Source organism: Tenrec ecaudatus, chromosome 3, assembly GCF_050624435.1.
Source record: "Tenrec ecaudatus isolate mTenEca1 chromosome 3, mTenEca1.hap1, whole genome shotgun sequence".
Classification (NCBI taxonomy): Eukaryota; Metazoa; Chordata; class Mammalia; order Afrosoricida; family Tenrecidae; genus Tenrec; species Tenrec ecaudatus.
In genome coordinates, this window is record NC_134532.1 from 128,883,334 (window position 1) to 128,911,332 (window position 27,999).

General features: G+C 42.2%; 1 protein-coding gene and 1 pseudogene across 3 annotated transcripts in view; both read right to left on the reverse strand.

Moving 5' to 3' along the window:
* Positions 1-27,999, reverse strand: part of GRID2 (glutamate ionotropic receptor delta type subunit 2) — a 1,629,781-nt gene that overhangs the window by 123,199 nt on the left and 1,478,583 nt on the right. The window lies entirely within an intron of this gene.
* LOC142443556 (keratin, type I cytoskeletal 18 pseudogene) lies at positions 26,471-27,744 on the reverse strand (annotated as a pseudogene).

Genomic DNA, 27,999 nt, shown 5'->3' on the forward strand with positions numbered 1-27,999 from the left:
TTAATGGGTTTGTCCCACGTCACTGGTACTCAGAGAATTGGTTTCATATGCGTACCACTCACAGTTGCATCCGTCTCGCCAACCACCCTAGCCTTTGCCACAATGTTCACTGACAAACTGGTGTGAAAGGCAATGTATCATTTATTTTGCAATATAGCTACTCTTCTCTAGTGTCTTCACATTCTGCTCACCTCAAATTACTCCTGAATTTCAAAATACTGTCCTATCGAGGCTATTAAGTACTAATAAACATTAGCATTCTTCAATCGAGGGGAGCGGTCTTTCAGTGAAGCGTGGAAAGTGTTTTCAACCTCTGGCTAGAAAAAGCATTGGGATGGAAGGTTGAAGCCATTATGAGTGCTTGTATGTGCTTTCGCTTGGCAATCTAACCTTGAAAAACAATGCACATGCAACGCAGAAATACAAAATAGTTGAGGAAATTTAATGAGAAATGCTTATATTGTGAGCTTGGAAAAACTTTCCATTTTCCCCATTTCTCTTCTAACTTTTTGCTACAACCGAGATGTAGAGCGGTGGGGTTTAATGTGCGCGCTCGGGGTCCAGACACCCGTGCAGAGGACCCCCACCCCTCCTCAGTCCGTGTATGACCTTGGACAAGGCACATCCACTCCCTGCGGCTCAGTTTCCTTGGCCGAAAGATGAGAGAATAGTAATAGGGCTTATTTCAGAGGGTGATTGGGAGCATTAAATAATTTCATACATGATAAACACTGAGAAGCGTGTTTAATACATAAGAGGTGCTTGATTACTCTCAGCCATCACTGTAAGAGCCAAATACCTTTTCTTATTACATAAATTACTTACAAAACAGCACAATGAAGGAATAATGTATAACGTGCTCTTAATAATTACTATTAACACATTGCTACCATGTTTTCGGAGGGCCCCTGGGGCATAGTGTTTGCGTGTTTTTCTGTGATCTGTAGGTAAGGTAGGCAGTTCAAAACCACCAGCTGCTGGGCAGGAGAACGCTGAGCCTTTTCCCTTACAGAGTTACAGTCTAGGAAACTCACAGGGGCAGTTCTGCCCCGTCCTGTAGTTGGCATTGAGTGTGCGCCAGCTACATGCCAATGAGTTTGAACTATCATGCAGTGATGTTTGTGCTGTAGGCTGGCTGTACTCGGACTTATAAAATGTGCTATACTTTTTGTTAGTTAATTCAAGGCCTATTCTTCTCTGATCAATTTATAACCTTTGACTGTAAAACAAAAGGAATTCAGATATGAATACAGTAGGTCTAAAAGATGTATAAGGTCTGTGAAGTGATTTAAAAGAGCTGAATAATTATTAAAAATTCTTAGCTGTTATTTTCTATTAGATATGACTCTTTAGATATCATACAGAATATTATATTAGAGATTTCAAAAATTAATTAAACTAAAAGTAATTTGATTAATTTGAATAAAACTAATACATTTTAAAATACATTTAATTAATTAATTAAATGAAATGAAAAGATAATGGAATTTTCCCATGAAATTTTGGAAATCTCTTCATATGATTGTCTCAATTAATATATACAAATAACAGTGAAAATAAGCTTGTAACCAATATATTAGCTAACTCCGTATAACATAATGAAAATAATGATTAATTGAGATATAATCCACCCATCTCTCTATCTAATAATCTGTGTCCAACATATTTCTTAAAGTAGAAACGTTGAACATAAAAATCTCTAGTTATGTATGATATCTTCCTTCACATTGCATAGTTGAAATACTATTAAAAAACTTTGATTTTTATATCTCTATTGACGATTCAGCAAGCATACGCATTATATTTCTTTAAAGATTATTGACATATCATTTTGACCTTTTCCTTTAAAGATATGGACTTTCCTGCCTATGAAAGTTAATAGTGAAGTGACCTATTGTGCCTTATAATATTTCTAGAAATCTGGAAAACATTCATCTTTATGCCTTGAAAGGTCAAATGTGATCAGACACTGTTCATAATTCATGAAAGGAAAGTTTAACTTCAAATCAAAACAGGAAGAAAATGCTAATGAGTCCTTGTACATTCATACTGATCATTGATTATAGAAGAAAGATTTGAAGCCTGAAACATGAAATTTTTTACCTTGTTCCTCCACCCACTCCCAACCCTGACTTTGCTTTTTGTTTTAAAGGAAAATGATCAGCGTGGGAGATTCCCTACCATTATATCTGACCACTAAAGCTTACACCTACTTAAGAATATAAATGAAAATGTAACAATAAGTATTGTGATGAATTCACCTCTCTTCACAAGAAGGGAGACCTTAAAGGCAGTGGAACATAGGGGAGACCTACCAGAGATCTGATGGCTAACCCCAAACTCACTGCCATTGAGTCTGTGCTGACTCAGAGTGACACCCCACACCCCCCACCCAAGGGTTTCCCAGACTGCCCTTGTTCACTGGAGTAGAAGGCCCAGGCTTTCTCCCATGGTGCTGCTGGCAGTTTCGAGTTGCTGACCATTTTGATTGTAGTCCCATGTGAAACCACTACACCTCGAGGCTCCTAAGTCAGAGATTATTTAATTTTGGCTCCATTACTTCTTAGGATAATATAAAAACAAACAAAGCCCCAAACAAGAAAACAAAACAAACTCAATGCTATCAAGTTGCTGCTGAATCGTATCTACCTTAGAGAGCCCAACACATAGCCACTGAGCAGCTATCAGTAAAGGAAAAGCGTCGCCAGCGAACACTTGGACGCTGTGCCTAAAAGGCAGCACCACACCGAGAAAGCCCCATATGTCTTGCGTCCAAAGAGCAAATTTGGGATCCCGAAGAGACAACAAAGTCAAAACCCATGAGTTCGAGAAATTGAATAGTTGAAGAAGAAAGCAGAGGGGAAATGTGGGGGGTAAGGACAGCCTGAGAGTCATCACCCAATGATGCTCTGAAGGATGTATATTATGCATATTATACAAGATAGTGCAAAAAGCAATACAATTAGCAAATGTTGAGTATGGGTGCACAAAAAGAGCCCAGTGCTTGTAGTCTGTTTCATGAATTTAGTTAACCACCATTTATTGTAAGCATCTGAGTTTGTAAATTCTAGGGACTTCAGCGTAAGAAAGAATCAGAATATCCAAAATTGCTTTTATTGAGTATTTCTTGATTGATTTATATACGGGTTGCCCTTGCTTAAAGGACAGCTTTAGGGTTTAGATAAGAAGAGCTAAGTTAATATTTATTAAATCATTTGAATGACTTAATTTTGGATGATTAATGGCTGAAGAAGAAAACAGAGATGGTTAGTAAAACACAAAGTGCCTGTGGGATGTTTTAGAAAACTTCAGAATGTGTACCTAATAGGTGAGTTTGTCATGAAGAGAAAATGAAATAACAGATATGGAAGTACAATCTTGGTAATAAACCAGGGCCATGTGCAAATTCAGGCTGTGGCGATCATAGTGCGTTTTACCACATTCCTGTGTACTGACATGGGTAAGTATTTAAAATTTTATTATTATTTTGAAATAATGATTTACTTCCAAGCATAAAATACTTGCTTTCAAGGTCTCCACTGTCTTTGGATGTCTCTTGCAGAGCCAGCGTTGCCTGAATGACACGGTGCTGGCCCCCATTTTACAGGAAGGGGCTGAGTATCGGTATCTCTCATCTCTAGGTCAGTAACCACTCTCATGAACGTAAGGAGGTGGCCATTGCTGCCCTTTGGCAGTCTGCCAATTGTACACGTGACAAATCGGTCTCTTCTTAAGTATCTGCATGTTTCTCTTGAAGGCTGAGCGTCACTGAAAACATTTTTTTTCTGCTGAGGTATTTAATTCAATGCTATTTGCAGATATGGCCCTGATCCTCCCTGCGATTCAGTGGGGAGACTATTTCAATGACACAGCTTTAACTATCTAATCTCCTCAGCCCTTCACACCTCCCTTGTTATAAAAGAAGTTATCTTTGAAAACGAAAGGGAAAAGAAATAATTTTGACTTTTCAAGCGGATGTTGGGAGCAGATGGTACCCGTGAGACATGGGTCCTGCTAATGGACGCGGGGAGGCCTCCAGACGGGAGTGCGCTGGAAGCCAGAGCACTGCAGGTGGTGCAGGGATAGTTCTGATTTTGCGTGAAAACTATAACTCGGAGCCTATTTCAGTCCCACCTAGTATATCTTCCCTCTCCAGAAGCACAAACCAAAAAGGGCTTAAAATTAGAACAGAAAAATAAATGTTGGAATAAATGATTCACCCAGAGAAGGATTTTACAATGGCAACTGCGGAAACAGGTCTCTCCCCAACATGTATAGAACCCGAGGAATAAGCAAAAATGGAGGGGAGCCTACCACATTGCTTAATGTTTGAGTGGCAAGTCAAGCAATCAAAGTCTTTCATAAAATAGGTTCTAGACTTCTACTCTGACAAATACACCTTCCTAATCACTTGGCTCTCATTTAGAATTCCCAGGATTCTTGACATGTGACTGTCCTGTCCCCCTTCCTCACTTCCAGCTCTTTTCTGCACAGTGAGTGCCTTGCTTTATGCACAGAGACGTTCTAGGTGCACATCCACGCTCCACCCATGCCCACCAGCCTCCACACCGTCACCGTCCCCGGGTCGGGAGAGTTGCATCTGTTGTGTGGCTCCCCACTTGGACGACGTACTGCAGAGAAATACCTTCTGAGGGAGGCAAAGCTTCCTGGGAGACATGTTTTCTTGACTGTGAGAGCTGATGAGGAGGGTAATGGTAAGAAGGCCGGAAGAGGGTCTGAGAAACGTCGGACTCCTGGTAGGGATCTCTCTTTTCTTTGGCTTTAGAATAGCATTACTCTGCTATATTTTAATACAAGCTAATCTGTTAGTGTTTTTCTATTTACATGAACATTTTTTTCTAATAATATTGAATGTCTATAAACCCTCTTGTAATGTAGAAATGTTGACTGCAGTTTTACAGCTGAGGAAGCTGCCTCGGCTTGATGGTGGATAGCTCAGGGCCGAGGATTTGTAACCGACCAGGACAGAGCTCACAGCCATCATTCTCAGCCGTTGTTCTCACTGTGCAGTTCTTTCCACTGGATCACTGTGGGCGGAGGTTAGTCAAGGGCGCCTTAGGCCTCGAAACGATGCAGTTAATGGAGAGCTCACATCTTAAGACGTAAAATGTTTCAAATGAAATTTTTTTAAATCACTTTGGATAAAACTTAATTTACTTTCTTAAGCTGGTATTAATAGGGGAAACTTGTCCATTTATATCTAAATATGATACAATTGGATCTAAGCCCTTCTTAATACACAGAATTTTAGACTCTCACCATATTCATAGTGATTTCTACCACAGAAGGTTAGAACACGACATAGTGGGGTACTCTGAACCCAGTTTTTGATTAGTCTTTTCCCTCCAAGTCTCAGAAACGATAGCAGTTTTATCTTCGGGTATATCTGCCCTAGCTATGTCACTACTATAAGATTCTATGGCAAGGGCAGGGGCAAAACCAAAAGAACTTTAACCCTTTCATTTCATGGAAGCCACTCTTGAACTCTTAATACTGCTCACTCAAAGCAAGGCAGATTACATGGCATTCCGCCTGTCCTCTACTCTGAAAGATTCTGATGTTTGCTACTGTTTTTTAAAAGTCTTTGCTCCCATGAAAGGATCCCATGGGACAGAATTTTACAATGATTTTCAAATGATCTTAATATAGATTCTCTTAAAATTAGCTCTATGTGGAAAATCTAAGGTATGTATAAAATAAATACAACTGAGTTGTTTCAATAGAAAAAAGGGCATGAGATGGCTAGATCTTGACTGTGTTTTTCCCTTTACCTTAGGGGGCAGGCACTGATGTACCCAAGAACCCCTCTAAGCATTGTGTAAATGCATCAATGTATCTGCTTGGTTGAATTGAAAAGTAATTGAATTTCTGGACATTTCCAACCAAGATGGTTTTTGATAAGTCTAAAACATAGATTTTATGTGGCCAGGAGTTTTTCATGAGGTACAAATCAGCATGTTAGAAACTGTGTGACTTCTGCTGTGCTCTATCAAGACTGGTTGCATTGGCGTCAATCCCAGTTTAGGGTGCTCTCCTGTGTTTACGAGGAGAACTGTGTTCCGGAGCATTTTCCGTGGTGGATAGTTTGGAAAGGAGATCACCAGGCCTTTCCTCTGAGGTGCCTCTTTGTGGTCCACAACTTCCAACTTTTCAGTTGATCGGTCAAGTGTGCTAACATTTGTACCATCTGCTTGTTCTCTTGAATGTTTCTTACTGAACAGAAAGAATTATATGTTAAGGGACATGGATTTATCATGGACTCTCAATGTTTTTAAGGGCAGCTTACTAGCACTTTGAGTTGTAAGGCCATAAACATGATCAGATATTGATGCTGAGGGTTAAAACACTATACTCATTATTGGTTCCAACAAACAATTGCTCCAGTGCTGTAACTTGTAGAAGGGAAGTATAGCTCAAGATAATGACTGCACAAATGACAAATCCTAATATTTGGTAGCTACCCTCCAAGCAATTAGTATTGTTTATGCAAGGACTCCATATGACCCAGAAATTAAATCACTAAGATCAGATTTTGTCACTTATTTATTGTATTAGATACCTCTGGCTGCTGTAACCAAAATCCATACACTGGGAGGCTTGTAAGAACAGAAATGAATTATCTCATAGTTCTAGAAAGTAGTAGTTATAATTCAAGGTACCACCACAATTTAGGGTAAGACTTTTCTTGGTTATTTCAATTTCTGGCAGCCTCCTATGTTTCTTTCCTGGTGATCCTTGTTCAAAACGCATTTCAACATGACGTTCCCCCTGTGTATCTCCCTCTGTGTCTGCTCTCCCTCTGTTATATGATCATCACTCTGATGATGGGACCTACCCACTCCGGTATAATCTCATAGTAATGAGATCCTATTTTCAACCAAGGTCATATTCACAGGTACTAGGGGTTAGGACTTCAACATATCTTCAGGGAGGATACAATTCAATCTGTAACACTTTCCCTAGTGCATCTGTCATGAAATTGTTCCACCAAAAGTTTGTTATTTTAATGGTTTATTAAGGGAACTTCTTAAAAATAGCTATACCGGGCAGTTTGCAAGTGAAATGCATATGAGGCAATGGAAAATACCATGGCTTGAGTTAGGTGCACCATAGTCCTGAAAGTGACCAATCTGTCTTGGATGAAGTATGGCCAGAGTGTTTCTTGGAGGCAAGGGTGGCAAGACTTCATTTTATATACTTTGGACATGTTGTCAGGAGAGACCCTGGAGAAGGGCATCATGCTTGGTAATGTGGAGGGGCAGTGAAGGCGAGGAAGGCCCTCAGCGAGATGATTGACACAGTGGCTGCAACAACGGGCTCATTGTAAACAAATTCAGGACCCTGCAGAGTTTCATTTTGTTGTGTGTTGGGGTCACTAGGGGGCACAGCCTATCCGAGGGAACCTAGCAACCGGCGGTTTAGTAACTACCGCTCTGAAATATGTCCAGCCTTCCAGCATCTTCAAATTTATAACAGGGTGGTTTTCTTGTGGGCTTACTTGTGAGAAAGGAGATGCAAGTAGTAGAAATGTAAGAATTGTGAATGACATTGACTTTCCAAATTGTAACTAATACCTGAAAAAAACGGATGGGCATCTTCTCCACCCAATTCCTTGAATATAAAATAATCCATATGCTTAATATTATTTTCCATATTAGATAATTTTAAGCAATGAGGAAAGGGTCATGGTAATGACACGAAATACTAGAATAAAATACCTAGCAATATTCATAGCGTAATTAAATTTCTTATAGTAGATATAAAAAGATAGGTTTAAAAGTATTGCTACTAAGGTTCCAGTTCCTATACACGTAAGTTTATTCCAAGCAAAATGTGTTTTGCTTGTCTCTGCTATCAGTCGATGGCTGTAGAAAACTCTCCCAATAATATACATTTCTGAATATTGGCGGGGTCTTGAAAACAAAAGGGCTTCCTAAGGACCTTTAGCAAGAGGGAAAACTAAGCAAACACCATCAGACCCTCTATTGCTCAGGCACAAAGGGCTAAAGGAAACAGATCAGGTGTTAATCTTACAACTCTGCTTAAGAGGAAAAGATAGAGAAGATTAAATACTTTTTAGAAAAAACTGACCAAAAGCCACAAGAAGGAGACAGACGGAATTGTCAGCTAGCACAGCTATCTTGAAAGTTTGTAAGCCACATTCCATGGGGAGATGATTGGGCACCACCGGGACTGGGTGATGAAAAAAATGGGATCCGCCATTGTTTCTAACACCTTTCTGATAACTGGAAGCTTGACCAGCACCCACGCTTACCCACTCAATGACCAGTGACCTCCTTCCCTTTGCAACCCCTGATCTGCCTGAGGTCAAAGTCTTGCGGATTAGGCACCAAATTCAGGAATACAGGAATCCTACCTTGTCATACCTGCAAAACACTCAGTGCTGGATGCACCCCGGGAACCCCTGGATGGATGGAAACTCTTTGCATAACTAGCTGCCTTGCTTCCACTTGCCCTCTAGTCCTGAAAGAAACCTGAGAATATGCTCCCCAATTTCTACCCCTACCTGAGCTGACAAGAACTGCTTTGGGATCTGGTCTCTGATGTCAGACCACACACTGGTCAGGAGTAATTCCATGTGAGCCTGGGCTCCCACCTCTTCCTCCTACCTTCCTGAGCAGAGGATGCTGATTCGTACAGGTATCTTTCTTTTCCTTTCCCTTCTCTTTACAACCCCTTTTCTCTGCTTTCTTGTTGTCCAACATTTCTTCAATATCTCCTTTCCCTTCTTTTTTATTCACTATTGTCTTTTCTTTTTCTTCTTGCCTCATTTTGTTTATTGCATTTTGTTTTTCCTTTATTTTTATTTTCCTTTCCTTATTTTTAGTGATTACAGTCTGCTGTTTGCCCTCTTTTCCCCATCCCTGTTTGTTTTTCTTTATTAGTTTCTGTGTGTCAGTTCTCCACCCTCCACTATTTGTTTTTCTTCTCATGTTGGATAGGAAACAATACTCATGCACACATAGATCAGCAGCCCCACCTTTGGAAGGAAAGTTACTCCCCATTCTAGTACCACCTGATGATCTATAAACAGCTGCGAACACAAGCCATCTCCACCAACTATGCTACACAAACAGCAAATAAGGAAATGATCACACACTTACAGGTGGTGAGTGCCTAAGACCAAACCAAAATACAAACACCAGTGAACTTAAAATACAAAAGCACCACAATGTCTCAGAGATAAAAGACGATTTCAGTTCACAGAGAGAAACAAGATAGGATAGCACAAACAAGTTATCAAAACACAGAGCCAGAAGACTGTTCTGGAGAATAAATGGTATTGGACCTACCTGAACAGAAATTAAAAATTGGAGACCGGTCATGATGGCGCCAGTTGAGCGGCACATACTGATGGCTCTTTCATGCATGGCGGGTCTAGTGTCCAGTTTGACCAGCACTCACTGAACCATTGAGGAACTCTGCCAACAGGGCAGTCTGACCCACCTCTATAGTAGGTCACAGGTAGCCCCTGAAAGCATCCTTAACAGTAACACAGAGAAAGACCTCAGGGCCATCTGGTTTCCCAGAAACTTGGGGCTTATGAGAGGATTAAGGAAAACTCAACAGACCACATCACTCTCAACAACAACAACAAAAACAAACCATAGAGACAAAACAGTACCAGAGCTAATGTCTCTCATAGAAGAATCAGACAAGGATTTGCCACAGAAAGAAATCTTCAGAAGTCTGCTTAGAATTATATGGGAGCTGAGGGAAGCAACACAGAATAAGGAAGCAATGACAGAGGAGATAAAGTCTACAATAGAGGGGATGAAGTCCACGCACCAAAGGGAAATACAGGTGCTAACAGATGAAGTGGCAGAAATCACACACAAAGTTATAGAATTTACAATTAGACTTGAGAAGGCAGAGAACTGTATCAGTGATCTCAAAGACACTCAAACTGAGCTCAGCAAATGAGAAAGACAGTCAGAAAGGAAAATTAAAGAAGCAGAAGATAACCTGAGATTGATGACAGATGCTATGAAGGGGAATAATAATTGAATAATTGGTCTGCCAGAGCAGGACACACCTCACAAATTGACAGCCAATATAACGAAGGTCAAGAACCTCAACAAACCCATAGCAAAAGAAGAAATAGAGAGGGTCATCAAGAAGCGACCAACAAAAGAGTCCCTAGGCTGGAGGGATTCACAGTGGAATTCTACCAAGCATTCAGGGAAGAGTTGTCACTGATCCTCCACAAAGTATTCCAGAGCATAGTGAAGGATGGAAAACTCCCAAACCCATTCTACAAAGCCAAAATAACTTTGATACCCAAACTGGGCAAAGACCTTACAGATATAGAGAGTTACATATCCATATCTCTAATGAACATAGATGCAAAAATCCTTAACAAAATATTAGTCAATAGAATACAAAAGTATGTAAAACATATCCACCATGACCAGGTAGGATTCACCCTAGGGATGCAGGGATGGTTTAACATCTGAAAATCCATCAATATTATGCACCACATCAATAAGAAAAAAGTATAAGAACCATATAATAATAGCCATGAATGCAGAAAAAGCATTTGACAGTATCCAACACCCATTCCTAATTAAGACAGTCACAAAGATAGGAATGGAAGGCAAATTCCTCAAGTTAATACAAGCTATCTATGAAACGCCAACATCATAGTCAATGGAGAAAAGACAAAAACAATCCCACTGAAAAAGGGTACAAGACAAGGATGTCTCTTGTCCCCACTTCTATTTAATATCGTACTGGAGGTCCTAGCTAACAACCTAAGACAGCAGAAGGACATTAAAGGGATCCAAATGGGAGAGGAAGAGGTGAAACTATTGCTATTGCAGATGATATGATCCTGTACATTGAAAACCCCCAAGCTCCACAATGGGAGCACTTATAGCGATAGAGGAATTTGGAAGAGTGGCAGGATACAAGATCAACAAACAAAAGTTAATAGGTTTGGTATATACATCAGACATGACCATGGAAGAGATCAAGAAGGCAGTATCCTTCATAGTAGCCAAGAACAAACTGAAATACATAGGAATATAGTCAACAAAAAATACTAAAGACCTATACAAGGAAAATTACAACCCCCTTCTATAGGAAATCAAAAGTAACCTCCACAAATGCAAGAACATCCCATGCTCGTGGATTGGAAGGCTCAATAAAGATGAGCCTCTGGATAAGATGTCAATTGTACCCAAAGCACTTTAAAAGGTTAATGCTCCAAGTGTCGGCCACTGGAGATCCCCTCATAGAGGGGTTTAGGAGAAGAGATGGGTCAGTCAGGGTGTGAGGTAGTACCAATGAAGAACACAGCTTTCCCCCAGATCCTGGATGCTTCCTCCCCCCAACTACCATGATCTGAATTCTACCTTGCAGGGCTGGATAGGGCAGAGGCTGTACACTGCTACATATGGGGGCTGGAGGCACAGGGAATCCAGGGTGGATGATACCTTCAGGACCAAGGGTGTGAGGGGCGATGCTGGGAGAGTGGAGGGTGAGTGGGTTGGAAAGGGGGAACTGATTACAAGGATCCACATGTGACCTCCTCCCTGGGAGATGGACGGCAGAGAAGTGGGTGAAGGGAGACTCTGGATAGGGAAAGATATGACAAAATAACAATGTATAAATTACCAAGGGCACATGATGGAGGGGGGAGTGGGGAGGGAGGGGGGGAAAAAAGCACCTGATGCAAAGGGCTTAAGTGGAGAGCAAATGTTATGAGAATGATTGGGGCAGGGAATGTGCGGATGTGCTTTATACAATTGATGTAGGTATAGGTATGGATTGTGGTAAGAGTTGTATGAGGCCCTAATAAAATGTAAAAAAAGAAAAGAGAAAGAAAAAAAAGAAAATGATTAGGGCAAAGAATGTACAGATGTGCTTTATACAATTGATGTATGTATATTTATGGATTGTGATAAGAGTTGTATGAGCCCCTAATAAAATGTTTTTTAAAAAAAGGTTAATGCTATTTCTATTCAAATACCAACAACCTTCTTCAATGAATTGGAAAAACTGACCACCAATTTCATATAGAGAGGAAAGAAGCCCAAAATTAGCAGAGAACACCTCAAGAAGAAGTACAAAGTCAGAGGACCCACTTTACCTGATTTTAACACCAACTACACAACCACAGTGGTCAAAACCACGTGGTTCTGGCATAATGACAGATACTCAGACAAGTAGAAAAGAATAGAAAGCTCAGAAGTAAAACCATCAGCATATAGACAACTGATCTTTGATAAGGGTCCCCAAAACAGCAAGTGGGAAGCGGATCCCTTTTTTAACAAATGGTGCTGGAAAGACTGGATATCCAAATGTAGAAAATTAAACAAGATGTTTACCTCACCCCATGCTCAAGAAAAAACTCAAGGTGGATCACAGACTTAGAAATAAAACCCCAAACCATTAGGACCATCAAGGAGGGAACCAGGACTAGCCTAAGTTCATTGGCTCAGGGAATTCATAGTCAATGGGGAAGGTATACACACAGGTGATCTGGAAATCAACAAATTGGAATAAAACTCCTGTGCCCCTTGAAACACTTCACCAAGAGGGTAACAAGGCAACCAACAGTCTGGGAGAGGATTCTACAACACCCTCATGGCCTGCAAAAAGAGGAAAACAGTTAACCCCCTTAGGAAGTGGGTGAAAGAACCGAAAATAAATTTCACTAGAGAGGAGACCTGTACGGCCACCAAACACATGAAAAAGTGTTCCCGTTCATTAGCTATAAGAGAAATGCAAATTAAAACAATCATGAGATACCATCTAACACCCCTAAGGTTAGCCCAAATCAGAAAATCAGAGAGCAACAAATGTTGTAGGGGATGTGGTGAAATAGGAACTCTCCTCCATTGCTGGTGGTCATGTAGATATGTACAGTGGAAAGTGATCTGGTGATATTTAAAGAAAATGGAAATTAATCTACCTATGACCCAGCTATCCCTCTACAGGGCATATACCCAGACAAGGTAAGAATTAAAACACAACCAGTCATCTGCACTCCTATGTTTACTGCAGAGCAATTCACAATCGCAAAGAGTTGGAAACAACCTAAATTTCCATCAATAGATGAGTGGATTTGTAAACTCTGGTACATGGAGTAATATGCAGCACTAAAAAGCAGGATGATCACACAAAACATGGGAAGAGTTGGAAGGAATCATGTTAAGTGAGAAAAGCCAATCTCAAAAGGACAAATATAACATGAGTCCCTCGAGATAAGTATAATCAGCATGGCAGGAATAGAAGCAAAGACACTTATCTCACAACATACAAGTGGGAGCATAGGCAGTCAGGGGGAGGTCAGACCAAACGCAGGGAGGTACATGTGAATCCAACATAAAGAAAGGAAAAGGGGGAGGGGAGGAGGAGGAAGAATGGGGGTGGGGAGAAACTGAGATGGTGACATGGGGGGACAGGACACTAATCCACCCAGGAGGGGGAGAGTATTGGTTGTGTCTCCAGAGAGTTGGAATGTGCATATAAACCCCACCATGGTGCGCCAAACCATGAGGGCAACGTAACATGGGGAGGGATGCATGAAAAGACTGAACTACAGGGTCGGACCCAACCAGAACCAGGCTGACCCCCACCCTGGAAGTGTATGCTGCAAAGAACGACACTAGACCTTCTGGTGGGGGAAAGGAACTGACCTACCTCACCCAGATGGAAGCAAGCCAAGAAGGAAAAAGAGAAAGAGGCAGTCAGCCTGGACTCCATATAGGCACACCAAGCCCAGAGGATGAGGTCCCTGTGTGGAGCTGCTGGGGCCTAGAGAGGACTGTGGGACTACCAACAGCTCAAGACATATCCCCTAACTGGAGTATACGGAGACAAAGAACAATAATGGGGACACACGGCAGGGAGACAGTGTGGGAATGGAGCACAACAGATCAGCAATTGGGGTAAAGCTAAGCCACAGAGCCTCTGAGAAGCCCCAAGAATGGACTTTGGGCAAGGATGGACTGTCCCTGGATTTCCCTTTGGTCCAGCGGAGAGGGTCTCATGGGGAACAGTACACAGACCTGGACTTTTGTAGGGTTTTTAACATTTTTCCCCTTTTTCTTTCTTTCTTTGGATTTTTCCTCATCTTTTTCTTTTTCCCTTTTTCCCTTCAACTGTATGTTTTCTTATTGTTATTACTAGGACATGGATGGGTTGCCTAATTATACTATGGGAGGGAAGCCCAGGTAGAAGGCAATGGGACCAATGGCCCAGGAAGGTAGAAGGGGAAGAAGGAGTTGGGGAGAAGGGTGGCATAAGCAGATGGCGTCATGGACAGGGAACAACTAGGGAAGTGGAACCAGCATCGAGGAGAGGGTAGCGAACCTGTGTGTATTAGAGCAGCACCAAGCTAGTGGAGAGGAAGCACTAAAAGATGCAAGAAAGGGGAAAGTGAGGGCAGAGCAGGAGGATGCAAAAGCAAACAGAGGCAAGCTCTAGGAAGCAAGGGCATGGATAGGGAGATTAACAGAGGTGTCCAATTATGTAAATACATTAATCCTTAACATAGGTATTGACCTATGTACATATATTTATAAGGCAGTACACTGAAGCTGCAAATGGGCCTCGGGTCATACCTTTCCGCAATACAAGAATACTTTGTTCTAACAAATTGGCATTGTGATGCTCACACCCCCCCCACCCCTTACATGATCGCTGAATACAAAATGGGTGCATAAGCAGATGTGGTGAAGACAGAGGATGGTGCCCGGCTATTAAAATACATAGTGTCTGGGGTCTTAAAGGTTTGAAGTTAAACAAGTGGCCATCCAACAATGAAGTAACAAGCCCACAAGAAATCATGTGGTGCCATTGAGACTAGGCAATGGGCATCAGAAGACTCACAACAAACAGTAAACAAAAAAACAAAAATGCATTGGTGAGAATGGAGTGGGGTTGGAGAGGAGACCCAAAGCAGAGGGGAGGAGACTGAAAGCAGGTTGCATCAATCAGGGTGCAGTAGAGCACTAATGGGTCACGCATATACCTCTGTTCCCTGGAGGTCTCCTCACCACCACCCCCAGCCCCGCTATCATAACCCCAGTGCCGCTTCACAATGTAGACTTGACGGGAGCATGTCCATAGGTACAGGCAAGAGATAAAACTCACAGCACATGGCACCCAGGAACAGGAGTGGGAACAGAATATCAAAAGGATAGGGGGGAGGGGGAGAGGTTGAGAGGGAGGGACGTACTGATCACAACCACACATCCCCATCCAGAGAGAAGAACAACAGAAACCAGAGGGGCAGGGACACAGTGATCGGTGTGAGATTTGAGGAGTGGGGAGGGGTTGGGGAGGAGTGAGGGGGAAAAAAGAGGAGCTGATCCCAAGGGCTCAATGGAAAGTGAATATCTAGAGATGAATGATGGAGTATATGTATGAATATGTCAGATACAATTGATTATGGATTGTAACAAGAGTTGTAAGAGCCCCCAATAATTATAAAACAAAAGAAATGAAAAATAATATTAAAGTTCCTTTATGAAATTGAAAGACTAGTCAAGAAAAATGCATGCAAAATCAAGGCAAACATTATAAAAACTTTAGACAAATTCAGGAAAACAATATAAGATCAAACTGACATAGAGTAAATGAAAAACGAATCCATATAAAAAGAGCAAATAGAACTGTGGAAACTTAATATCACCATTTCAGAAATAGGAATTACATTTAAAGGGCAAAGGAGTAGAATTGAATCAATAGTAGTCAGATCTAGGGATCTCTGAAATACATCTCTCAATATTGATCTGTGGGAGAAATAACCAGAAAAGACAGCAGCAGCAACAATAATTGAAGAAATCCTAAGTTTTATGTGAGGCACAACCAAAAAATAATAACTTATTTGTGATTGGAATTCCAGAACAGGAAGGAGCAACAAAAAGTACAGAGAAAATTGTTGAAGAGTTTTGGGAAGAATGATTTTTTAACATCATGAAAGACAAGAAACTGAATACATCCCAAACAATACAGACCTCCAAAGAGAATCACCATAACACATCATAACCAAACTTTGTGAAATGAACGACAACAACAAGGAAAAAAGAAACTTTAAAACATCTTGGGATACAGAAAAAGTTACATATAAAGGAAAACTAATCAGACTAAACTGTTTTGTCAACAGAAACAATGTAAGCAGGAAGACAACTAGACGGTATATACAAAACTCTGAAAGAAAAAAACAATTGTCCACTAGGAATTGTATACTCAGTAAAATTGTACCTCAACTATGATAGCAAAATTAAGATATCTCCATATAATCAGAAATTAAAGGAATTTTTAAAAGGCAGATTAAATTTACAAAAAAATTACCAAGAAATATCAGTTGCATACCACAATCTGAGATTGGCATCCACGAGAACACTACCCAAAAGTAAACCCAGATACCACAATTAAACCAAATCTACAAGACTAAGGGCAGGCTTAGTCTTGGGATATCAATTTGTATTGAAGATGGTTACAAAGCAAAAAGAGGAAATACTGTAGTAACAGAGCTTCCAAATGAGGAGGAGGGCAATTAAATTTCAAGAACTTGGTTAAGGGCGGGGGAGGAAATGAGCTGATACCAAGGGCTTACGTGAAGAGCAAATATTTTGAGAACGATGAAGGCAAAAAATGTACAAATGTGCTTGACACAATGGATGTATGTATGGATTGTGATAAGAGTTGTATGAGCCCCGAATAAAATGATTTAAAAAAAGGACTTGGTTAAAAGGGGAGGGTAGTATGCAATAAGAGGGCGGTTGGAAAAGTGTGATAGAGGTGGGGAAGGGCAGTAGGAGTAGAGCAAGTGCCTTCTTGTCTCCCATCTCCCCGTGGACCACCAAGAGGAGCTGAGGTGAGCATGCTACTATGAAATATGTCTGACTTCTTTATTTTACTCTCTCTCTCTCTCTCTCCCAGCTCTCCTATTGATTTATGACTTTATTGTAATCTTTATATATCTCAACCGGAGAGTTGTGCCTACCAAATTTGTGATTAGTTGTGGGGGGTTGGCTACCCCCCCAAGTTGGAAAGAAATAATTCCATAATTTTTAAAATGACTTAGGGAGCTATGCCTGGAATTCATCTTGAAATACTGTGCTGGGTTTATGCTGAATTTAATCTTGTTTCCCATGGCAAGTTAACAAAAGACACAATGGCCATGAATAATGTATCTACTTCCTTGATCTCATCTTTGTTACTTAAGAAATGCTATTCTGATATTTACTGGTAATATTACTTTGGAAAATTTATGGCTAAATATTAATCGGTATGTTCGCCCAAACCTTGGTTTCTGAGAGTGCCTTTCTTTTTCAGGAATCGGAAATGGCAGTGATTTATCTTCTAGCACCTTGGTGACAGACAAGGTGATTTATCCTAGGACTCTTGACTCTTGAAGTTACTGTGCTCTATGAAACCCATCTCTGCAGACATTTCTTTTGATCATTTAAGCCCATAAAAGGCACTTCATGTTAGAATTATGCCTTTTCAAAGGCAGGGGTGATAAGTCTTCTCCAGAGGTGGTACCTTTTGGTTATCACTAAGGCCATGAAAAGAACAGATTGAAACTACTTTTCCCCTAAGAATGAGAACAGCAACTTGTTCAAATGGTTCTATGATCTAGTAGTTCGGGGGCCACATTAACTTATCTTTGTCTTTCAAAGTCAGCTTAAGGATACCATTTCATTCAGGAAACTCTCCTTTCTGCTCCCAGTTGCAGTCAGGTGCATTTTATCTCTGCTCACCTGAGCAGCACATGCATGCCTCTGACCTGAAGCCAACCCTGTACACTGACTGGTGGTATTTTACTTTGCACTCAGTTGGAGGACCCACAGGGAAGCCAAGGGCCGTTGCCTCTGCCTTTTCTCTCTAGATCTTAAGTACAAAATAATAGATTCCAATAGTTTGTTCAGCTAATAAGTGAATTACAGAATTCCAAATAATATCAGAGCATCTGCTATCTACCTGAAATTCGACAGTCCTTTGAAGATGCTCTTCATGTATTTTCTGACCCCGATGGCACGGATCAGTGTGGACAGCAGCTGAGTTTTCTAGGAAGGTTTTGGAAATTGCCATTAGGAAGTGACCCTAGTTAATGAGAAACTCATTGACCTCATTCCACCCCCCCATCCCACCCCCAATACGATTCATATGAGGCTCAGGGAATCCTCAAATAGGAATAAAAAAGCTAAAAGAAAACCCCTCAAACTTACTACTATCGAGTTGATTCTAACTCATAGTGAGCCCATAGGGCATAGTAGATCTGGCCTTGTAGTTTTCCAAAGCTGGAACTCAGAGGTGGGAAGGCAGTTGATGGCTTCGAACTGCCAATCTTGAGTTTTGCAGCTCAACATGTAACTACTATGCTTCGAGGGTGTGTTAGTCTGGGTAATTTAGAAAAACAAATCCACAGAAACTCATGTATAAGAGAGAAACTGAAAACTGCCCAAAGCAGTATGAAACCAAAGATTGTTCTTAGCCCATGTTACCGTTTTCATTGGAAAAAGAGTTTTCAGTTTCTCACCTGAGAATTATGAAGGAAAATGATTATCTTCTAAGAGTTCTGTATTACTTATGTTGCTATTTAAGGGAACCATCCTAAATTTGCCTTGTAAAGCAAAGCTTCATGCATTTTCCCCTTAAAATCCTTAGATTCACTATTGAATAAATATTGACTAATTTAAAATAAGTGTATAAGATTAACAAGGTATTGACATGACCAGATGAAAGAAATATAAAATGCCGTAGTCATTCGAGTTGAAGCATTCTTAAGATTATCATGCTTTTTAAGAGTATACTTAACCAATTCTCATATTTTGGGGTTTATTGATTTGCCATGCATTAGGTCCCATCAGTGGAATTTGATTTAAAATTGGTACTGTAAACCCAAGGCCTTTCTTCATATAAGAGCTTCATGAGTACTTTTAGACAAGAACTTCAGATTCATTTTAATGTTTGCTTAATAAAATGGCAAACAAGTATCTGGTAACAAGTTATAAGCTCTCTTTCTTTTATCTAAAAGTTTCAAAAATTGTTCCTTAAGAGAAAATTAGGTCACTTTCAAAGAATTCAAAAATTCCACTTTATTTTTTTAAGGTGAATTACTTAGTACTGAGTAGCATTCTCTTCCTAATCAAATTTTCCCATAGAGTTTCTAATGCTTAACGACATGTATAGAACCCTCTCTCTCCTTACTTCCATACACAGACATAGAAGGGCATTCAAGCTCCATGTGGCATGTTCCACAACAGAGTTTCATGAGAAGACAAAGAACCTTTCCTGTGTTTCAACAAAGGCACTATTTTGAGTCTCCTGAAACTTTGGAACAGAGCTGACACACTTTGAAGCTGCCTTCAAAAAGAGATCAAGTTTAAAACAAATCAGAATAGGCTTTTTGCATAGTTTTTCCTCATTCACATATACTATATTAGTAAGGATACTGGGTTACAATAACTTGAAAGCACTGACTAATCTGGAGACAAGCCTACTGTGATATTAGCATTGTTTTGTTGTAAATACCGTGTATAATATATAAGAACTTGCATGTTAAGGTTTGAGTGGGAAATAAGACATACCAGGGTAGCTCTTTAAATAGAATTTTTCTGTATCCATGCATGAAAAAATTAGAATTTCCAAGGTAGTATAGAGGATTCCTTTGGTTGCAGCTTATTTCAGGTTTCTGTGTTGAATGTGTGTATACATCCTTCTGAGTGTGTTCATTCTTTGCTCTGCCTCTTTAAAAACCTTGTTGAAATTGTTTGCAGTGCAAAATTGTATATGTGTTAATAGTCAATGTTGCCTTTCATGTATTTCTTAAAACTGTGTGAATGCTGTTAATAAAATATTAAAAGAAAACATGCCAACCCAGTGCTGCTCAACCCACAATTCCAACATTAACCCCTTAATCCATATGTCCAACACCAATCCACAAAGTCCTCCTCCATCTCACAAAACACATGCAATGTTACTGACTGCAGGAGGAAAGCTAAGTTAATGAATGTGTAAGCATCTCAGCGCTGGCAGGGGTCTGCACACGGCTGCTCCTGACCGGGCTGCAATGGGGCAGGTCCATGCCATTTCTCCTCAGGGATGTCTTGCAGGAAGTGAATCTTGCCAGCTGAAGAAGGGAACTGTCTAAGACAGCTGCAACCTGGCCCGACCATCACAAAGCAAGAGACTAGAAAACTAGAAAGGCGAAGCTCACTGAGCCATTTATTCCTCCACCCTTCAATTAACCCTACATGTGTTTATCGGCCAGGTTGGCACAATAAACTAATGACCTCAAAGGGCTATGGGAATACATATCCTTAAACACTAAGGTTTACCCACAATATTATGGGTAAGGACATGTTGTCAGGAGAGACCAGTACCTGGGAAGGATATCGTGCTTGTTAAACAGAGGGCCATTGAAAGTGGAAGGGAGGGTGAGCATGGAGTGGAGACCTAATGCCCATCTGTAGACAATTGGACATCCCCTCACAGAGGGGTCACAGGGAAGAGATGTGGCAGTCAGGGTGCAGTATAGCACCAATGAAACACACAAATTCCCTCTAGTTCTTTGGTGCTTCCTTCCCCCCACTGTTATGATCTCAATTCCACCTTACAAATTGGATTAGGCCAGAGCATGCACATTGCTACAGATAAAGACCCACAATACAGGGAATCCAGGATAGATAAACCCCTCAGGGCCAACAAGGAGAGTAGAGATACCAGGAGGATTAGGGAGGGTCAAGGGGGTTGGGGGGAGAAATGGGGTATCAATCAAAAGGATCAACCTAGAACCCCCTCCCAGGGGGACAAACAATGGAAAAGTGGGTGAGGGGTGACAGAGGTTGATGTAAGATGTGAAAATAATAATCTATAACTTATCAAGGGTTCATGAGGGGGACGGACAGGGGAGAGAGTGGGAAGAAATGGGGAGCTGATATCAGGGTCCAGTGGGAAGAGAATGCCTTGAAAATGTTGGCAGCATATGTGCAAATGTTGACACACTGCATGAATGTACGGGCTGTGATAAGAGATCTAAGAGTCCCCTAGAGCCCCCTAGAAAAGTATTTAATAACAACTAAAAAAACGAAAGAACAGAAAGAGGAAGGTCCTCCACAAGATGGACCGAGACCCTGGCTGCTGCAGTGGGCACAGACACAGGGACAATGGCGAGGGCGTCGAGGGCCGGGCAGTGGGCGGTTCGGCTGTACAGAGAGAAGCCATGGGTTGGAATCCCCTCGATGGCACCTAGCAACAAGACACTGCTCCTCTTTAACCAGGGCCATCGCTGTCCTCACCGGTTACACGTTCCTTGCTTTCATATAATTAATTCATCAAAAGGCACGTATGCATGCCTTCCATGTGCACAGCACAATTCTAGGGGCCTATGATATTTCCTAAACTGCCCAGAACGACACTCCAAAAATCATCTTTTGAAACCCGTTAATTCTTCACATACCACTCTGAAAATCTCACTGCTGCAGCATGTATCACATTGGACATGAATCATCTGTCTGTCAGTTTTCCTTCCATACAATGCATTCCTCTTGGGAAAGGAGCAGGCAGTAGTTTGCTGTATTTCCATGTTCAAAACTAATAAAAATCATGCAAAGTATGCCCAAGTTTACCAAATAAATGAAATTGGTTCTTTCAATTTTTGAGTTGTAAATCCTCCATGCCTCTGGCGACAATCCCATTTGAGAATAGGTTCTTTTGTTATGTTAATGAGGCAACAGGAGTATAGGCTACATCCAGAATCCAAGAGATGAAATAAGCAAGCTACGAAGCAGAGTTGGGGGAAGAAAGATACCAAATCACAAGAAGATTGTCAGCGCATGGAAGGTCAGAAGAGACATGCACCTTCTTCCAGAGCCTCTAAATAATCTCCCCTCAATTGAGTTGACTCTGACTCATAACAAGCCTGTGAGACTGAGTTGAATTCCCCCAAGGGTTTCTGAGACTCTTTACCAGAGCATGGACTCTCATCTCCCCAGAGCAGCCGGTGGTTTCAAACTACTGACCTTGCAAGTAGGAACCCAATATGTAACCACCAGGAATCCTTCCAGCCAGAATTCAGTCTTCTTGCCCTAACTTGTTAGGAAAAAATTTGTTTATTGAAGTCACTAATTTGTGTCAGGGGAAGCCAGCCCCTAACATATCATTACGGGTCCGGTAGGCACAATTGCACAGCGATAATAGGTAAAGATCATAGTAAAGTTATAGAGAGCATGAGAGATAGACGAGAAGTATTGAAATAAATGGAGTCAGACATGATTCATGGTACATGCTCACCTCAGCCCCAACTGATGGTCCACGTGGACGGAGAGAGAGGGGGAGATCTTTAATGCTATCCCAGGCTTTTTATATTCTCTGGGGACATGCAGGCCCCCCAATTACAGGTTCACATATGTTACAGGAAAGGGCTGTCCTATAGGTAATACAGTAATGAGAGGGGGTGGTCTAGGGACATCCATGCAATAGGAAGAGGAGGGATTGGGGATATACATGTGGCAAGAAGGGCGGGTCCTAGGTTTAGGAAGGCAGCTTAACCTTGCTTGACCTGGTCTCTGGAGCTCCATAGGAACCATTATCAGTAGGGTTTAAATCCCACCTACAGGAACCAAATAGCTGACTGCAGGCGTCCATTGTCTTTAACAGCAGGGAGTAGGGCCAACTGCAGTCTGGCAACTGATCACCCTCAGGAAGGATGCCTGTGAGCATCTGACCTCCCCCCACAGACTTGTGTTATTTCTGTTATAATAATACTAGACCTGGCATCGCAGTGGTTAAGCGCTGGACTGCAATCCAAATGGTCAGCAACGTAAAACCACCAGCAGCTCCTCGGGAGAATGGCTGGGCGTTCTACGCATGTAAGCAGTTACTGTGTGGGAAACCCACAGGGGTCGCTATGAGTCAACCTTGACTCAATCTGTGAGAAACAAGCTAGAACAATGATGACAGTAAATAAAAATTAAGACAGTATCACGAAGAGAAGCATATGTATCCACAGAAATTTATTGATCATTAAGACTATTGTATTTGTGGTATGTTAGGGAACAAAATGTAAGGTGATCCTTTTTACCCATCTTTCAGGAACTTCTGGTCAAGTTAAGGAACTTATAGTAAGCATGTGGAGTCCTAAGGCCATAGTAGTGACTCTGGGGAGAAAGACGAGGCTTTCTATTCTATAAAGTTACAGTGTTTGAAATCCACTAGAGAGTTCTACTCTGCCCTTGTAGGGATGCTATGGGCCAGTATCAACTCAATGGTAGTGCGTTTGTTCTGTTTTGGGTTTTTTTTTTTATGGTAGGTATATCAACACACTACTCTAGGATTCACTCTGATTAGTGGTGTACAGATGAATAAATTCAGAATTCATAATGGAATTCAAATCAAATCTTGAAAGTGGAGTGCTATTTTCTAAGAACAAAGATCAGAAATCAAGAAAGGGCTAGTAAAAACATCATGGCATGAAATATCAGGGTTCCTGGAAGAACACTAAATACACCCTAAAAGTGGGCTTTTAGGGTAGAGTAGGTGTGGCCATAACAGGGCTTACGATTGGAATTTGGAAGGTGGACACATTTTTTAAAAGATTTAGGAAACAGGACACATCAAGCAACCTAATGAATGAGGACGTCAGCGCATTGGTCTTAAACCGCATGTAAAAGACAGTGCTTTAGCATCTAACTTAGAAGCCAAGCATAACAACAAAACAACCCATTTTGATATGATGGAGCAAATAGGAAGTGAGGCCACGCGTCCTGCTTCCTGTCAACCAGGTATATGAGGAGAATGGGGGATGGGGTGTATAATGGCTTCCCTTCAAAGTAAACTGAACAACGCCACTTGAAACAAAAGGACCGCCGTGTGCAGTAAGTACACACTGATGCAGTATTCGAGGAAATACTGGCAGCTGACAGCAGGCCCTGTGTTGGAGATGGAGTGAGCGAGTTAGAATCAAAACACACCAGTGCTTGTCAAGGAAATATGTCATGTCAGTTTGTTCCTTTAAGAATGAAAATACTCATTCATTTTTTAATGTAAGCCAATTGAACCCCATACTCTCCGAACTACAATGAGGATCTATTTCGGAGTAGTAAGCATTTTTGTTAGGTTTTTAAAAGCAAAGAACAACAAGAAAAAAAAAAGACTACATTTGGGCCACAACATGAGACAAACCAAAATAGTGTCATGATAGCTGGATGGTTTGCGGCATGACATAAATTCCAGAAGAATAAAGCCAAGAGTGTGCTGTTGTTGTTATTCGTTTGTACACAAGTCTCTACCGAACTAACTGATGCTTTAGTTTCTGGCCAAATGCTGAGAAAACAAGTCAAGCATCTATAAAGGAACACAGAACACAAATAATAGCAAGCGTAGAACAGTCGTTAAAAACGGAAGGGCATATGGCGGCGGTGAACATAGACCTACATGAGATACCCGGCCTTCTCACTGCCGCACAGCCAATCCTGACTCACAGTGGCATGACCCGGTAGTGGAGCTGCTCCCGAAGGTTTCCCAGGCGAGAAATATTCACAGGAAGAGACACCTTGACCTTTCTCCTCTGGAGGGCTGGTGGGTTCAAATTACTGACCTCCAGATGTGTATGGTATGGAACTAAGTGGTTGAATAGAATTCATCTCATTAAAGCACAATCCTAGTAACATTTTCAGAAACCATTGCCCCTGGTGGCTTAGTATTTTCTAGCTGGGCTGCTAACGGTAAAGGCAGCAGTTCCAAGTCCACCAGCTGCTCTGCAGTAGAAAGATGGCGCTGTCTACTCCCCTAAAGAGCTAGTCTCGGAAAGCCACAGGGTAGTGCTTCCCCAGCCTATAGTGCTGCTATGAGTTGGCATGGTCTTGATGGCAGGGAGCTTGGTGTGGCTATGAGAAGCCTCGCTCTGATCTCATGAAGATGATGAACAGCGTGTACACTCATCGTGGCTTGACAACTCTGTCGGGTAAGCATTGGACTAATAATTGCTAGGTCACTGGTTTAGGCCCACTAGCTGCTCTGCAGGAGAAAGATGAGGCCGTCTGCTCTGGACAGATTTATAGATCTGGAAACTCTGTAAAGGGTTCCTATGAGACAGAATTGACTCAATGGTAGTGAGCTTGAGTTTTATATTTACTTTGTTTTAAGTCTGATAAAAACTCTGTGATTTAGGTACTTTACAGGCACTATTTTGTTGAATTATCACAACTCTCATGTACGCTCTTTTACTCTCATGATATAGGTGATCTGAAAATATGATCTTACATAATAGAGATCAAAGCATTCTCTCACAATTATTCAGTGAGAGTCCACTAATCCCAGTGCATTTGCTTTTGAGATTGCCTTCGAAATACGAGAACCAAGGGAACTGAGAAAGATTTTTCTAGCCATGAAATAATAATGATAATTCACATTTTCCAATAGACTGAGGCCTATATAAGTGCCACTTCTATCCTGAAGCATCCCTTGAACCTAACAGTCACTAGTGTCCTCTGCTTCCTTTACAATAAATTCAGTAGTAGCATTTGGCTGGTTCTAGGTCCTTGAGTGACCTAGTTACTAATCCAAAGGTTGGCAGTTCGATAATTCACCCACTGGCTCCACAAAAGAAACACGGGAAATCTACTTCTCTAAGATTGTAGCCATTGTGAAGCTTATGCAAGAAACTTCTACTCTGCAGTAGGAGGTGTTACTATGAGTCAGAATCACCTCAATAGTGATTTTTTAACCCACTGAGTCTGAATGAACTCCATGGCAACCAACAACAATAACAACAAAAGCAGCACAATTATAAAAGGAACACTCTTGTATACACGATTGCCAGAAATGTTAAGGTAGCCCATCTCATTATTCTTTGTGTTTTCACAATCCCTTGCATTCAGTACAATGTCAGATTTGTTGAATAAATAAAGTGATCCTTAAGAGTTTAATGTGTTTGTGTGTGCATGCAGATGTGTCTGTGTTTTGAGGAAAGAGAGAGGGAGAGCTATTAAGATTGATTACTGTTGGGGAGAAAGCATCTCCATTTGAGTCTAAGTCTACTACTGAGATTATGATGATGGATAAATTGCAAAGCCAAAGGCGCTCAAGCATCTCGGCTTGAGATGGTTTGATTAAGAGGAAGGTGGATGAGATGGGGGTGTGCTCAGGCACCTGCATGGACAACGGCGGGTGGCTGGGCAGCACCTGCTCCTGCGTCAGGTGCCCTGTGCTGCTGTTAGGGATCCAGACATAGAGATGCCAGGCAGAGGCAGTCAGTGTTGCATTGTCACCAGGTCTGGGAGGCCTCGTTCTTACTTTGGATGGATCTCAGCTCAAAGACAATGACTATGGAAAAACTGGCTCTGTTTTGGCACTCAAGGATTTGCACGCTTAGTGTGGATGTGTGTGTGTGTGTGTGTGTGTGTGTGTGTGTGTGTTTGGTGATCAGGTTTTTATTGACCTCTCTTTCCTCGGGGTAGAAGCCTCAGTGTCTCAGAATTTTGGTGCCGTTGAACTCAGACACCACTTTGCCCTCCACGATCTTGCGGGTGCTGCTCTTGTGGATGGTCTGCATGGAGCTGCTGCTGTCCAGGGCATCGACCAGATTGAAGTCCTCCCCATCTTTGAGCAGAAGGCAGTAGGTGGTGATCTCAGCCTCCAGCTTGACCTTGATGCTCAGCAGGGCCTTATACTCCCTCTGCTCGGGTCTGTGCCAGCTCTGACTTCAGGTGCATCAGGACCCCATTGAGCTGCTCCATCTGCATGACGTAACGGGCCTTCACTCCCCACAGGCTGTCCTCCAAGCTGGTCTTCATATTGATCATGGAGTCCAGTTCAATCTCCAGGGACTGGACTGTATGGCTCAGCTCCTGGAGCGTCCTCTCAGCACCCCGGATCTCAGCAGACTGCGGGGCGACCACGGGGGTGCTCTCCTCTATCTGCTGGGACCAGTACTTGTCCAGCTCCTCTCGGTTCTTCTGGGCCAGCTCATCATACTGGGCCCGGATGTCCGCCATGATCTTGCCGAGGTCCTGCGCCTTGGGGGCATCCACCTCCACAGCCAGTCCGGAGTTGGCAATCTGGGCCTGCAGGCCCTTTACTTCCTCTTCGTGGTTCTTCTTCATGAAGAGCAGTTCCCTGAGGGCCTTGATCTCTGCTTCCAGCTGCAGCCGAGTGACATTGGTGTCATCGATGACCTTGCCGAGCTCGCGGATGTCGTTCCCCTCAGACTGGCGCATGGCCAGCTCTGTCTCAGACTCGACTCTGAAGTCATCAGCGGCCAGCTGGCCATTGTCAATCTGCAGAATGATGCGGGCATTGTCCACAGAATTGGCAAAGATCTGCGCCCTCAGCTCCTCAATGGTCTTGAGGTAATGGCTCCAGTCCCTGACCCGGGGTCATTTCTTGTCCATGTGCTCCCGGATCTTGTCCTCCAGCCTCTGATTTTCAGTCTTCAGGTTCCGCACTCTCTCCAGGTAGGAGGCCAGGCCAGGTCAGGTCTTGCATGGTCTCCTTCTCACCACGGATGCCCTCCAACCCCACCAGACCCCCAGCCATGCCCTCAGCCATGCCCCCTCCCCAGCCACCCTGGATGCTGCTGGAGCAGGACACAGAGATCCGGGAGCCCACGCCGCCCGTGCCGGCATAGACGCTGGCTGCGCTGCAGGCTGGCCGCACCGTCTGGCTGGGAGCCTGGACAGAGCCCGCTGAGCAGCGGTAGTTGGCGGAGAAGGCGGTGGAGCAGGTGGTGAAGCTCATGCTGTAGGAGTGCTGGGAGGGGCAGGGGAAGTCTGGATGTATGTTTTTAAAGATGAGCTTCAGCAGCCACAATGCCACTATCAAGGGATCGTGAGGACATTAAGAATGAAGGACCAGGTTGGCCTTGAGGGGCCTGTTGGAGGAGATCATGAGGAGATGACTCATGACTCGCAGAAGGCACCCTATGAAATACAACATAATAAATGTGGGAAATATAGGGCTGGAGGCATACGTTCTTCTGTGGAACCTCAGCCA